Raw genomic sequence first — 15,554 nt, forward strand, 5'->3', positions numbered from 1 at the left:
GCCAGCAGCCTCCCCGCCCCCGCCCCCCGGTCTCCGCGTCCTTCGCCCTGCGGGACCCGGACTTCCTCTGCCGGCCGCGGCGCCCCGACGGGGAGGGCATGGCCATCAGTTTTTACGCCAGAGCGTAGACGGGCTGTGCCCTCGGCCCGGCCTTCCTGGCGCCCCACGTGTGCGCGGGCCTGTGGGGGCGATCGGAGTGCAGGGCGGGGGCGCGACTTCACCGCGTCGAGCTGGGGCGAGGACAGGGGACAGGCGGCGGCCAGGGGCCAGGGACTCGTGTGCACCCGGTCAGCACGCTGCCCGATCGCCTCTGAGGGGTGGGAGAGACGGGGCACCGCAGAGCTCCGGGAAGCGGTGAAGCAGGGGCCTCCGGGCCTGCCGCGGGCTTCGGCCCCTGACCCCAGCCCTTCGGAGGTGCCCTGGGCAGGCACCCGGGAGCCGCCCTCTGCGCGCGGCCAACCGAGCGTGCGGGCTCTGACGCCTCGGCTGCTCTCCCCAGTCACCTTGACCTGGTCTCCAGGCGCGCTCCTCCTGGGGGCCAGGGCCGGCCGCAGAGCCCCAGCCAGCGCCTCCCTGCCCCGGGCAGTGTTGGAGCCCGCAGCTGCGGCCTGGGAACGCCCCTTCCAGGCTCGGGGTGAGGCCAGGTGCTGCCCCTCCCCGTGACACTTACTGAGGAGAGATGAGCCCAGGCAATCCAACTCACCGCCCCCAAACCCTCTTACTGTTAAAAGAATCAAAGGAGAAGGCGCAGAAAGCACAGAACAGTGGGCGTCCCACACCCACTCCACCACCGGTCAGGCCATAATCACCCCAGCAGCCCCCGGCTCAGCCCGAGGGGAACTCCAGTATTCAGGAGAACTGGACACACAAGGCCCCAACCTGGCCCTGAGGTGAGGGTGTTTGACCTTGTGGGAGCAGCGGAGGTCAGGGCACACCTGTCACCAGGTGAGCAGGTGGTGGTGTTTGCACATTGGTTCCTGGGGCCTGGAGAGCGGCCCGGCTCGCCGGTGAGGCATGTGTTAGCGCTGACACAGGACTGCAAGCTGCAGAAGGAGCCCCCAGCCTGGCGCAAGACTCGATGAGAGCCCTGGGGCGGCGAGCGTCTTGCTTAGGGTGAGCAGAGGTCCACAGGTCCTGAGAGTGCATGGGGTGGTCCTGGATGGGCTGGTGTAGGAACCAGCAAAGATGGTGACCACTCTGGGGCTGCTCCAGGAGGCCCGTGCCTGACCTGAGAGATGGTAGGAGGGAAGGGAGGACGGGTGGGGGTGGAAGGACAGGCTGGGGAATGTCTTCAGGAAGCGAGCTGACCAGACGACCAAGGTTGGGCCCATTAGTGTGCGGGAGCTCCACCCCAGTGTGGGTGGGGGAGACAGCTGAAAAGGACCTTGGGTGACTGGGTGCATGGCAGTGCCCGCCCCTACAGAGACAGGGATGTAGGTTGGTGCCGGTGTGACTCTGGAGTGGAGACTGTGGAAACTGGGGTTCCCTGGGGCTGCAGAGCATGCAGAAGGGAGGAGGGTCGCCCTGTGGTCAGAGAGAGCGGGCCGCCCTCCAGGAGCTCGTTGCGGTCTGGCAGGCTCTTTCCTGCCCACATCATCCATTTGTCTTCTGTGTTCTGCAACTGCTTTGCTGCAGCGTACCCGGGATTCAGAACCCGGCTGTATGCTCCATGCAGGAACATCTGTCAGAGAGGCCCTGTGAGGTCTGTGGCTGGTAGGCTGGTATGCTCCGATGGCCCTGCCCTGAGGGCAGGGCCTGGGCTTTGTGGGGCGCTCACCCTCCCTGAGGCGCAGCCTCCCCCTGGAGTCCGGCCATACTCGGATCCCTAAGGGGATGGCTGGCCTGTCCAGAGCACGCTGCCCTTGAGAGGGACATGGTGACCTCACCTCACTCCCAGCCGAGTGAGCACCAACATGGAAATGGTCTCCCACGTGTGGGGCTGTGTCATACAATGCTTAATGCTCAAGGGAACCTCTGGTGGCTGTCCAATTCAATTTCTACTTATTTCACTTACTTTTTGGTAACAGATTGGAAAAAATGACTTCTGGGTCTGAACTACTGGCTTTGCTACCTTCAAATTCTGGGACCCTGGGGAAAGCTTTCTTTCTTTTCCTTTTAAAGCAAACTTTCTCTTCTTTCTAATAATCCCCGGTGATGTGTTTTCATTACTGATTCTTGCTGGGCTGCCGTGATAGGTGAGTAGGGTGGTGCTTGAGAAACACATTGGTGGCCGTCAGGCTGGGAAACCTGACATTGCTGGTTGTTGTCTTACTGATGAGGGACTGGAGCCCTGGCAGGGATGAGTGAGACCCAGGGCACATAGCCAGGGCCCCTGCAGCAGCAGCAGCGGCAGCACTGTGGGCGCTGCGTGTCCTGCAGTCCACCTGCTTCTCACATGGCCCAGGGGAGTGTGCTGTGTGAAAAGAACACCGTGGAGTTATTCACACAAAGACGGAGATGTGTGCCAGCTCACTGTACAAAGCTGTTTTCCACCAGATCCATCCTCTGCCCTCTACCAGCCCCATGCTCCTGGCTCCTGGCTCCTTGCCCTTTGATTTCCGCTTTGTGTCACTTATAGGAGGCACTGATGGACTTTTTTTTAAGTTAAAAGCAACTGAGTTGCAGAATAATGTTGTGTTGGTCAGCTTCCCACCCTGAGGCAGATCACCTGATACACACAGTTTGAAGGGGGAGAGGTTTGACTTGGTTCATGGTTTCAGGTGATCAGTCCATGGCTGGCTGCTCCACTGGCAGGAACATCATCGTGGAAGGGCATAGAGGAGCAAAGCTGCTTAGTCCGTAGTAGCCAGGAACAGGAACATCACAGAGAGGATGGGGCAGGGACCAGACACAGACCCCAAGGTCAGGCCTCTGCGACCCACCAAACACCCAGGAGCGAGCTTTATTGCGCTGCTGGATGGTCCCCAAGCCAATCTTGTTGACAAGCTTACCTGTCACAAGCCTGCCTCTGGTAAAGTGTGTGGGTGTTTAGTGTGCAACCCATGGAGTGGTTATGGCAAAGCATGAGTGCCACACCCAGCAGCTGCTCCTGTCCCTCTTGGCACCAGCCTCCCTTGTGCCAGACACTATGGGGTCTTTCCCACCAGGTCTGCTTTGCTGACTCTTTTACTTCGTAAGAATCAAGTTACACAGGATGTTCCCTTCTGCTGGGCTTTGCTACTCCTCACCGAGTTTGTGAATCCTTCCACACTGCTGCATGTGTGCTGGTTTGCTCATTTTTGTGGCACGTAGAGCCATATTGAAAACCTGTGTCCACACTACAGCTGCTGTCCGGGCTGGAAGAGTGAGTCGAGGCCACGTGAACACTTTTGTGTGGCTTTCAGCACGTGTGTGCTTCTCTCTCTTGGAACAGAGGGATCATGGGGATGCAGGTGCATGTCCTGGGACAACATGATCCTAGCATCTGAGGGGACACCAAGGCTGAGGGCAGAGACAGGCAGGTCCGGGACTACACAATGGGAAGTTTATTGGGCAATGACTGGAAAAGTGTGGTCCAGCCAGACCTGCCATGTCCCACAAGCTCTCGAAGTTCCCAGGGTGAGGACAGTGAGAGGATGGGAAAAAGAAAGACAAGAGTCAGAATACAGAAAGACTGAGGCCAGATAGAGCCTTCTCTCCTGATGGGGGAAGAATTAAGGAAGAAGGAGGAGGATAAGGAGCAGAAGGGAGAGAGGGCCTTAAGGCTGCAGTGCATTTGTTTGTACACTCAGCAGTTTGAATATCACCGGAGATCCCTCTGCATAATCGCTTATCCATGTGGCTTGCCTCGGGCACCTGGTGTTCTTGAGGCTGGAGCAGCTTATCCATGTGACCTGTCTCAGGTGCTTTGTGTTCTTGAGGCTGGCCTTGCTCTGGCCCCGCCTGTGTGATTGAGCTCCAGCTTCACCCGCTCCCCACATCTCCCCCTTTTCTGTTTTGTAGTTACAAGTGATGGGTGGTCAAGCGAGTTGGAAGAGCTGTGTTTGGAGGGTTCTGTAGAAGGCCTTTTTATTTGCAAACCCTTTTCATTCTAGATGAACTTGCTTGATTTAGGCTAAAGATTCCTAGTCCAAAGATTTCAGGTCCCTGCATGTAGCAATTTAATCTTACCCTCTGTTATTCTACAATTTCCTTGATCAGGAGTTTGTATAACTCACCAGAGTTGCAGTATGTCACTGAAAAGATTCCCTTGGGGCTGGGGATTTAGCTCAGCAGCACAGCACTTGCCTCACAGGCATGAGGTCATGAGTTTGAGTCCCGGTACCAGAAAAAAACCAAACCAAACCAAACAAAACAAAAAAGAAAAGATTCCCTCATGTCCTGGGTCTTCATGGACCTCTGATGGCTGGGGCCAAAATATTGGCTGTTTTCTCAGCCCATCTATCTAGTTTTTGGGCTCCATACCTCAGTTATTGAATATCCAAAAGAGTTTAATGACATAACATTTAGTAATGGTGACAATGAGCTTAATATTACAATTTTATCTGAATATCAGGCACCTTGGAACATAAAATGGAACTGTTATTTTCTAACAACTATGGATGTTCTAATAGTTGAGTCTCTGTAGAATGCTAATAGGCAACAGTTACATAATTTTACACAGAAAATTTAAAATCAAAACCATACATAATATTATAGCATAGCAATCATGATGACATTTTTGTGACATACGTAAATTTCCATTTTACCATAGTCTAGCTCTTTTAATCAGTCATCTCTATGTAATACATAAGAAGCTTTTACCTAACTTACTGACCTTTAACGGGAAGTCACTGAAGAAATTTGTGACATTGTCTGGGCTGCTTAATGTCCAGGCATTTCTAAGTATAGTGGTGCATATATAGCACATACGTCACATAAGTTTTTGTTATTATTACTGACCGGTGACCTCATGTTGGCTTGACACGAACCTTCTATCACAATTAATTGGAGCACAAAAGAAAGGCAAGTGTCTGAATCTGAAAGGAGAGGTCTGTCATCATAAACAACTCCAGTTTTACATTTTAGAAGATGGTACACCTGGAAAGTGTGAGTGCATTTAATACAGCATGAGATGAACAATGACTTGTCATACCTATGTGGAAAACCTTTGTTTCTTAATTTAGTTATGTGCCAAGAATATCTTTTGTGAGACAATCTTACTGTATTATTTCTAAAAAACTTAACCTTTTGCTGATGACCAGTTTATTGGAGGTGTCTTCCATAAGGCTATACAGATTATTGGGGCTTCCCATTAATGAACAAGGACTGGATAATTATCCAGGCAGCTGCTTCCTTATTCATACATTGGAGTCCTGTCCAACAGTCTGTCCACACCCGAAGGGATTTTTGTTTAATTATCTTAATTTTTTTGATGACTTAAGAAAACCCAATCACAACATTTAACACATTATATTTGAACAATGAGGGACTCTCAAGTCATAATACATAAGTAACAAAATACATTACATTTACACAGCCAATTTTAGCATCATTTTGACTAGCTGGCAACCCGGGTGGAAGCATAGCAGACAAATGCCTCAAAAATCCAAAAATGCAAAAAGAAAGGAAAGAAAAGAAGAAAAAAAAAATGTTGAGCTTAAACAGAAACATTTGATAAATAGACAAATGAACAGATACACAATCAGCTTATACACTGAGTATGTTCAAATCTATTTTTTTTGCTAAATTAAATTATAATAACTTTTATAATTTCTAAAGTTTTTAATTATAAATAAACTAGTCAGAATTTTTTTCCCCTTTTAGGATCAGGTTTTAATGACTTTAAACATAAGGCACATGTTTCTAGATGTACATAAATTATAATTGCTTTTTGCTTTTTAAAAAAATCTCTTCTTTGGACAGGAATGAGAAAATGTTTGGTTTCAGTTTCTCCTTTTTTTTTGTTTTTATGTGACAGGGTCTCAGTATACAGTTCAGACTGGCCTTGAACTCACTATCTAGCCCACGCTGTGTTTGAACTCACAGTGGTCCTCCTGTCCCAGCCTCCTGAGTGCTGGGATGATAGGTATGTACCATTATGCCCACCTTGGTCTCTTTCTTAAGCAAGAACTTCCTTAATTAGGCCTTACACTTTTTTTAAAAGAGCTGATCATCAGAATTCTGGAAGTTCTTGCAATAAAATTTTTTGTATTTCTTTTCTACCTACTTACACTAGTAGGTTGTTGTCTCTTAGACCCTAATACGTTTGCTATGAATAAATGATGCTTTTAATTTCTCCATCTGCATAGTACTTCTTTTTTGTTTTTTCCAACATAGTATTCTCTTCTTCCAGTGTGTTGCAACAATCTCTTTTGGTTTTTGTTTCTTCCTTATGGAATAAAAGTGGGTGCTCAATGTGTCCTCCATGAACAAAATGCTGGATCTGGAATTCCAATCCTTGGCACTTAGGGTGATCCATGAGGGGCCTATATTTGTTCATTTTCACTTCTCTACAAAGACACTGGTCTGCTTTATGACAGAGGGCTTAATGTTTCTCCATTCTATTGTTCCATCCATCTTCTGTCCTGTTGTATAGGGTAACACAAGAGTCCAGTCCTTGCAGCATATTATACAACACGTGACTTGTGACAGCATGATTAGCCTATAGTTGTTGTAGGTGAGTAACATTGAATTCCTGAACCTTATGATCATAGATCCACTTGATATTTTCAAACTTACAGTCATACAAGACTAGAGGAAATTCTACAGCCATGCTATATTGAGGCTTCTGGGGATTTTTCTCTATATTTAGCAACTCATCAATAACTTCTGGCTTCTCCGTTCCTTGGCCAATCAGAAAGAGGTTAGCCATCATACAGCGGACTTCATAATAAAGGAGTGCCTGCCCAGTCCCTTCAAACTGACATAATTGGAAAGGTTCTTGCCATCTCTCCTCACCTAGGCTCTGCCCCACTAGCTGTACTTGAGCAGACAAAATAGTCCTCTGAAAATTAATCACTCCATTCACTACATCCATTTTGCACAAGTTCCTGAAATCATGGGTACCAACACATTTCTGAGCTGCATAATTCACCTTTACAATATCTAAATCAGCACGAGGGAAAAAATAGTGGTCAGTGCACTGAAGACAGCTGAACCTAGCACTGAAGCTAGGTGCTACAGGGGCCCAGGCCAGTACACGGATGTCGGGAGGAAGTACCTGATTGAGAATGTGGGTATAACAGATCTCTTTGGCATCATCATTAACTCCATCTTTTAAATTAAGACCTTCTGAATCTTTGTTCCTCGGAAACTGAGACTGCAGGTCAAGAGAAACCATCTGACCAAAGGCACCAACTCCTTTATCCATTTGCCCACACCTGTGATAGTTGGATGTCTGTCTGCTTCCTATCAGTTGAGTCTTGGTCAGCTCCTCAAATAGTTTCTCTTCAATGGTATTGTCTGTATTTTCCTGACTAGCAAGCCCTGGTATCCCCAGCCCAGATAGGCTAATCTTAGGGCTACATGTCTTCAGCTGTGGGCACTGAAATCAAATGGATGCTTAGCTTTTGCAGATCCTGAAGAATTTTCTTTAATGTTTGGGCCTTTGATGTTGTTGGGCTGTTCTTTTTTAAGTCTTTGTACTTGCTGCTCCACTTCTTGTGTTCTTTTTAGGAGTTTCTCAATCTGGTTTCTGTCAGTGTCTGTTTCAGCCATGGTGTGACAGCTCTGGGAATACAATAATCACACAGTTCCACCCTGCTGCCCGGGTCGCTGGCTGCATGACCTTCGGCCCAGAATTTTTTTGTAGGCCAATTAGCAGAGATCTCTTACAAGACAATTTATAAGGAACAGAAGCTTTTATCTATGACTAATATATAATTTTGTAGTTTATTTTGCCTTAAGAATACTGGCAATTTTCATGTCCCTTTCTTTCATGTAGCCTCCGCTCAGTTGTCTCCATACACAGTGTCACCTAGTCAGGCTTTCTTTTCCCAATTTTTGGTTACTGTCTCCTGGGTATCCTAGGTTAATTTCTTTAATTGGCCCCAGATTGGGCCTAGTCTGATCTTTGTCTATGGGCTGTGGACAGTCTCCAGGGCATCACTGCCACAGGACTGAGCATCAGCTTCTTGAGAGGTGGAACCCACTCCTTCTCTAGGTCTGGATCCATGATACAGCTGGAGGGCACACTCCAGCACCCAGGTAGGCCATTCAGCATTTTCTGGAAAGACACAAGCATAGCTTCCACCACAAATGTGTACTGGGCTGGGTCCGTTCCATTGTCCAGTACAAAGATCTTTCCAAAGGACCCTTCTCAGCCTCTTTTCCTTTACCTGGTTGAATTGTCTTTCTGCTGCTGTAGTCCTGCCCCTAGTAGGATTTAAAAAGTTAATAGTACACCATGCCAAGTGAAGTCTACTGTGAGTTGTGAATTTTGTAGGGAAGGACTCCCCTTTTTGTTTTCGTATTTGAATTTTGAGTGTACAGTGAGCATGTTCAACAGTTCCTTGATCTTGAGGGTTATAAGGAATTTTTGCGGTAAGGGAAATGTGAAAAGTTTTCCAAAAGGTTTGGAAGGCAGCACTCATATAAGCTGGGTCATTGTCAGTCTTAAGTGCTCGCAGGCAGCCAAGGGTGTTAAAGGCATCCAAGCAATGAGTGATGACATTTTAGCTGCTTTGCCAGTGTGGGCAGAGGCAAAAATAAATCCTGAGGAAATGAAATGTGGAGCCAGCATAGAGAGCCAGACTCAGGATGTGAGTGCCACCCATTTGCCAGAGATGATTGGGGTGCAACCCTCAGGGATCAACCCCCCTAGGGAGTGAGGGAAGCTGTATTACGCGTGAGGAGCATTGTTTAACAAACTGTCGAGCCTGTTCCTGGGTTCAGAGGAACTGTTTGTTCAGTGCAGAAGCGTTTTGGTGGAAGGTGGCACGGCAGGCAGAAGCCTGTTGATCGTATCTGAGGGAGCCGCAGTGACAGCACCCGGCAATCTGTCTACTGCAGCATTTCCCTCAGGGGGAGGCCCTGGCAACGGGGAATGAGACCGTAAATGACCAGTAAAATGGGGGTCGTGATGTGACCGAAAGGCACATTGGAGAGTGTGGAGTAACCGAGAAAGATCTGCTTGGCCAGTGCGCATAGCGGCAGTTCCGGTGTGGCCCAGCATGCTGCAAACACAAGCCCTGTCTGAAAAGAGGCGATAGGAGCGGGTAGATGATTTTGCAAGACCCATGTGCCAGCCTGCGATTCAGTCTTGGTGTAGAAGAAAACCTGTATCCTGTATTCGGGAGCGTGCGGCTCCTGCTCCTTGCTCCCGCCTCTGGCTGTGGCTTCTGCCCCATACCTCAGGGCTGCAGACGGCCTCCCTTGCCGGCAGTGGCTCCTCAGCCTGAGGGGAGGACTACTGCCGTTTGACCTCACTGTCTAGCACCAACTCTTCTGCCTCTGTGGCGGTGACCTAGGAGTGGGTCAGTGCCCTCCTTGTTGCTGGGGAGGGGCTCCATCTCCAGGTCAGCTGCACTGGAGCCCCCCTCCCTGGAGGACGCTGCGGTAGCTGCCTCTGCAGCCATGGCTGCCATTTTTTCCCTGGCTTTTCCCCCCTCCGATTTAGACCCGCACAATTTGGGTCAGAAAGGGTGCATTAAGGGTCAGGACAAAAGTGCCTTTATCCTGGCGAGAAAGTAGCTGGCTTAATTAATGTCAAAGTTGGGTACATCCTGCAAGCCCCCTGTAAAGCCCCGTGTGTGCTGCCGGTTGTAGCTATTCACTGCTTGCTGGGGGCACTGCGGGAAGAGCCTCTAGGGATGATGACACAGACAGCCACAGCTGGAGCTGAGCAATACGTAGGGCAATGTGATGGAGCAGGCTCGGCCATCAGAGCAGGAGGCGCGGCAGGCACCTGTGCATGTGGCTGGCAGACACAGCGGTGCTGCAGTCACCAACTGGGAGACAGCAAAGCCTGGAAGTGCCTTTTCACAGGGTGGGGGAGCCCGCCATGGCCAGTGAGCGCGTCTTCCCCCCAGCGGTGTCCTGAAGGAGATGGGGGCAGGAATCATGGAGGGGACGCAGGGGTGAGGCCTGGCTCTGAGCCCCAGGCTGGCATGCCCTGGGGCAGGGGAGGATTTTGTAGGAAGCAGGACGCTGAAGTCTCACTGGGTGCCACAGCCAGCCTTGGCCCACCACAGAGGAGCACTAAAGGCAGAGCAGTGGCCACAGGCCATGTTGGAGGGACAGTCCGACAAGCCTAAGGAGTGGGCTGCAGGAGCCTGGAGTGGCGTCCGGGCTATTGCCCTGGCAGGGAGCGGCGGGGCAGCAGGAGACCCAGCCAGGGACCCCTGACCTGGAAGTTGTTACCCCAGCTGGATTAGGGGCAGCGGTGTGGTTTAGTTCTAAGGCGACTTTAAGATCGTCATCACTTCCTGCACAGCTTGCCTTGTGCGGGGTGCAGCTCGGTGGGAGAGCCCTTGCCCAGACATGTGGGGCCTGCGCCTGCCTCTGGCACCACAGAACCAACACGAAATGGAAATAGTACCGGATCTTTTGGGCCCTGTGATGTTTAACGCTCCCTGCATTAAACCCACGCAGTTTGCAACTTTTGGGTTTTAAGATCTCTTGCGAATCTGATGAAGGCCACGGTCCTCTGACCCACAGGACTTGCCTGCCCGATATTCCGCCCACGTGGGCTCCCCTTTGCCGCCGTCCTCAGGTGCCCTCTGGGCCGCTGACAGGAGGGGCCGCCCTTCCTTGGACAGCACCTCAGCTGGGTGGGACCTTGTCTTCCTTCCAAGTGGAGGAGCAAAGGCGATATTGTTTCTGCGGACTCCGGTTTGAGTTTTTTCCTCCAAAGAAGCCTGTGTTTGGGGACCAACGCCCAAGTGGGCAGGAGGGCGAGGCGGGTCCTGCTTGCTCAGGCCCTGAGCACAGCTGTGGTGCGAGTGTGGGCAGCACTTCATGCCACGCCGGGCCCCGCGCTCACACAGGGTTCAGTAACATTCCAACTCACAGGTACGCACAGCCGCTAGGACTAGGAAAGCGCAGTAGCTCCCTCACGCGGGGCCGGCCGGAGGCGAATGTGCTGCTCAGCTCGGGACCAGGGGCTGCGGGGCGGCCACCCCGGGGCAGGGGAGTGGGGTGATGGTGCACTGGGGTAGTAGTTACACGACTGTATGCTGTATGCTGTCAAAATGTGCACAAATGTGTATTCAAAAGGCGAATTTTACATAAACTACATTTACTTTTTTTTTCTTCTTTCCTGAACCAGGAATCAAACTCAGGACTTGCACTTGCCAGGCAGGTGCTGTGCTGCTGAGCCATACTCCTGGCCTTACACTTGCTTTTTTGAAGACTGGTGGGGCATAAAATGGCAAACTGTCGGCAGTGTTTGATAGAGTTAATTAAATGCACATCTCCCTGATACCCCAAACTCCAGTACTTGCAGGTATTTATCCAAGAGGACATGAAGCTTTTATTCACAGCAGGGCTTGGACAGGGGTTCACACCAGTCATCCACGGAGCTCCAGACAGAAGCAGCCCTGCTGGCCACTCAGGGCAGACAGACGCACGCTGTCGTGTGTGCGCAGTGGCCGCTCTGCGGCGGGGACACGTGACTCACCCACAGAACGCGCGGGTCCATCTGCGCCTGCGCTGAGCCAGGCATCGGGCTGCACACCTGTACCCCACACTCTGGGAGGCTGAGGCAGGAAATCACAAGTTCAAGCCCAGCCTGGGCAACTTAGTGAGCCCCTGCCCCTCCCACAAAGGACTGAGATGTGGCTTGGTGTGGAAGCCCTGGCCTTCATCCCGTACAGCACAGGGCCTGGGCCCCTGGGGGTCCGGGTGGGAGGAATCTGAGCCTGAGAGGAGGGTTGCGCTGGGCGTGTGCCTGCGGTGGCCAGCAGGGGGCTCCAGTCCCCTCCACTGACAGCCAGGCACCTTCACAGCGGATTCCAGCTTCTCTGCTGCGTGGACCACGCCAGCGACTGTGGGCTTGGTGCAGACTCTGCATCCACAGCCACAGTGGTGGACTGGTGATGCGTGTGTGGGCGACAGGTTTATAAAGCCTTCTGTGGGGGTGACAGCTTGTGCTTTTTTTTTTTTTTTCCCATATGGGGAATTGAGCCCAGGGCCACAACCCCAGCTCTTTTTTGAGACTGGGTCTCACTAAGTCACTAAGTTGCCCAGTCTAGGTTTGAACCTATGATCCTCCTGCCTCAGCCTCCTAGAGCTCCAGGATTACAGATGTGTGCCACTGTGCCTGGCCCAGCCTGTGCTTTCTTCAGTGCTCTGTAGTGGATGAGGCTGTGGGTCTGGCCCAGGGCTCATGGCTGTCCAGCTGCTGCGGCTGTGACCTCACTGTGCATGCCCCATGCCCCGTGCCCTGTCCCAGAGTGGGAGGTCATGCACCTGCCACCCCTCCCAGGAGTAGGAGCCTCCCAGCAGGAGGGGATGGCCCAGGATGGCTCCTTCCTGCTGCATGCGGGGTTTATCTTCCTGCAGCCACACTCGGGGGGCTGCACAAGTGCTCCCTCAGTGCTGTCCTTCCATGACTCCTGTGCACATGGGTATTGAAGTTGCAGGTGATCCCTCCTGCTAACTTTTCTTTTTTTCCTGGTACTGGGAATCGAACTCATGACCTTGTGCTTGCCAGGCAGGTGCTGTGCCGCTGAGCTAAATCCCCAGCCCCATAACCTTTCTTTCTGTTTAATTTTCAGGGTGCAGGTGACACAGAGCCTCTGCCTTGGAGAACAACCGAGGCAGGGCCTGGCCCCAGAGACACTCACTGTCCCATCACCTGGTGGCCGAGGTTCCAGAGGGGAGGACAGAACAGGTCCCAGGACCAAGTCCAGCGAGGGGCGATGCTGGGGACAGTGGTGGGCTGTGTCCTCCCTCAGCCCAGAGGTCCTGAGCTCCGGCCCAGGGCTCAGGTGGTGCAGCCAGTGGGGCCAGCTGCTCTCAGGCCCTTAGGAGCACCTGTCCCAGCATGGTGATGGCTGAGTTAGGCAGAGATACTCTAGGCAGTCAGGCAGGCTAAGCCCTCCAGGATGAGAACACCTCACAGCTGTGGCTAGAGGCACATCTGTCAAAGGCCAGGCCTCAGGATAAAGATGGAATGACCAGGCCTGCATGCCTCCCTGAGCAATAAATTGAAGATTATACTATAACTGGTATCACTTGGTCCAATAAAGTCTAGATAGACATCGGTCATTGGGGAGGGTGACCAGGACCTCCTGATTCACCTCTTCCTGAAAAGGTCCTGTTCTTTCCATGTAGACTTGCTATGGGACCTCCTTCCTCACTAGATCAACCTAAGCAGCTATGCCCATAATCTTACTAGGTGATCAGAGTTCTGTCTTGCGTCGTACCCACCTCATGATTTTGCTCTATAAAACTTCCTCTGGAAAATGGGGTCCATGGCAACCCACCTGGGGCCCTGCTGTCTCCCTCAGTGAAATTTCCCATTCTTAGCCTATGTTGTTCCTCAGAATTCATCCTTCTATTCTGGGGAACATGAACTCGGCATATCTAATGTCCAGCGGTTGGGAGTTGTATTTTCCCCATGTCGTTTGGAGGTCCCACATCACCAGGGTCTCCTCCTCTAGAGTGGTGCGCTTCCTCCTGGGGACACTGAGGTTGGTTTGGGGAAGGGACATGAGCTTTGGACACTTGACCTGTGTCAGCTGAGAGCCCTAGTGCCATGTGAACTGAATGAGAGGGCGCTGAGGGGCTGCGCTGAGCCTCGGACTCCACTTAGTAGGTCTCCCACAAGCATGCGTCTACCTTGCCAGTCTACCATACCCTGGGGGTGCGGGGCGCAGCTGGACCAGCATCTGTGTCTGCTGCTGGAGACAGGAAGGAGGCTCTCGGTCCTGCCCTGAGCTCAGCGTTTGCTGTGTGTGGCTTTATTAAAACCTGAGGACAGTGAGAGGCGCAAAGCCCCCATTCCACAGGGGTGAGGCTGGGGACACCGTTTTTCTTTTGTAGCCATGCTGGGGGTTGAACCAGGGCCTCACACTTGCCAGGCAAGTGCTCCCACCTCTGAACCACACCCACCCTTTTTTACTTTATTTTTGATTTTGAAACAGGTCAAAGTTGTCCAGGCTGGGCTTGAACTTGTGATCCTCCTGCCCCAGCCTGCCAAGGAGCTGGGATTACAGGTCTGTGCCACCACGCCTGGCCTGGAGATATCTTAATAGCAATAGGTGTTAAGGGCTTTAACTCGATTCTTGTTGAAAACTGGAATAAAAAAACAAAGCCCCCAAATGCAAACTGCATGTGTGACTCAGCTTTGAGTACCTGGATGGGATCAGCCTGGCCTCTGCCCAGCGGGGAAAGGTGAGGGCCTCCTCTTGTCAAGGGTGGGCCCTCAGCCGGCTTGGTGATGCCAAGCTCTGACTTGGAACCTGACACTTCCTGACTTGGAAACCAGGGCCAGCTGCAGCTGGGTGCTGATGCCCAGACAGGAGATGGGAAGGCGGTGGCGCCTGGCGACCCAGGATGGGGTGGGGCCCGTGAGTGGCAGGGTGGCAGTACACACTCTGAACCGCTCAGGGTCTCTAGAATGATAGCCCTGATTCCCTAATATCAAGTGACACCCTGCACCCTGCAGCCAGCCAGGCCCAGGTGGGGGCTCGACCTGGAGACCCCGGGACCTACCTCTTACCCTGGTATCATACCCTGAGTTCTCTACACATCGACAGGCCACTCTGCAGGGGGGCATGCCATGGCTTTGAGCACGGCCCTTCTTCTGTGGAGGCCCAGAGCCCAGAGCCCAGGGACACTGCGTGCTCAGTACCAAGTGTGGGCTGTTCCCTCTGTGTCTGACTACCTGCTCTGGGCTTCCTGCTGGGCCCCGACACTGCCCCCATGCCTCCTGCTGTCCCCTGCCACCTTGCCCTGGCCCGAGCTGGCTGGACACCAGACCTCTGCATGTAGCACGCATGTGCTGAGACCGCTGTGACCAGCCACAGGCAGAAGCCCCGCCTGCCCTGGCTGCACATCCTACACGAAGCTCCTGTTCCTGCCCTGCTCCTGACGGGGTGCAGTTCCTGGAGTCACTCGCTGTCACCTCCTCTGTCCCCACACCACGTCCTCCTCTGCACACTGCTGGATGCAGTCTATGGACGCCTGGCACTGGCCCGCAGCCCTGGGTGCAGGCATTGGTGGCCTGGAGCCTTCCTTGGTTGGAGAGAGTCACCTACCAGCCAAAGCTGGATGTGAGGCAGCACCCACGGCAGCGCTGTCCCCTGCTCCTCCAAGGCCAGGGTGACCACAGGTGCCCGGGGTCGTCTGAGCAGGTCACTGGCTGTGGAGTGGCGCCCTCTGCTGTCCCCAAAGTCCTCCTGCCCGGTGGGTCTAGGCCTGGTTCAAATGGCCTAGAACTGCATATTTCTGAGCTCTTAGGCCACTGAGGTCAGTTCTTCGTTTAGTTGTTTAAAGGGCTGCTCTGTTGCTGGGTGTGGTGACCCTGGTCTGTAATCCCAGGACTCTGGGAGGCTGAGGCAGGAGGATTTTAAATTCGAGCCCTACCTCGGGCAACTTAGTAACTCAGAAAGACTCTGTCTTGGAATAAAGATTTATAAAGGGCTGAGGATGTAGCTCAGTGCAAAGGTCCTGGACTCAACTCCGAG

At 52.4% G+C, this 15,554-nt stretch overlaps 1 pseudogene; it reads right to left on the reverse strand.

Moving 5' to 3' along the window:
• Nucleotides 1-5,960: 5,960 nt before the first annotated feature.
• On the reverse strand, nucleotides 5,961-7,719 carry LOC102015066 (annotated as a pseudogene).
• Nucleotides 7,720-15,554: the final 7,835 nt, after the last annotated feature.

Source organism: Chinchilla lanigera, unplaced genomic scaffold (assembly GCF_000276665.1).
Source record: "Chinchilla lanigera isolate Chin_1 unplaced genomic scaffold, ChiLan1.0 scaffold00001, whole genome shotgun sequence".
Taxonomy (NCBI): domain Eukaryota; kingdom Metazoa; phylum Chordata; class Mammalia; order Rodentia; family Chinchillidae; genus Chinchilla; species Chinchilla lanigera.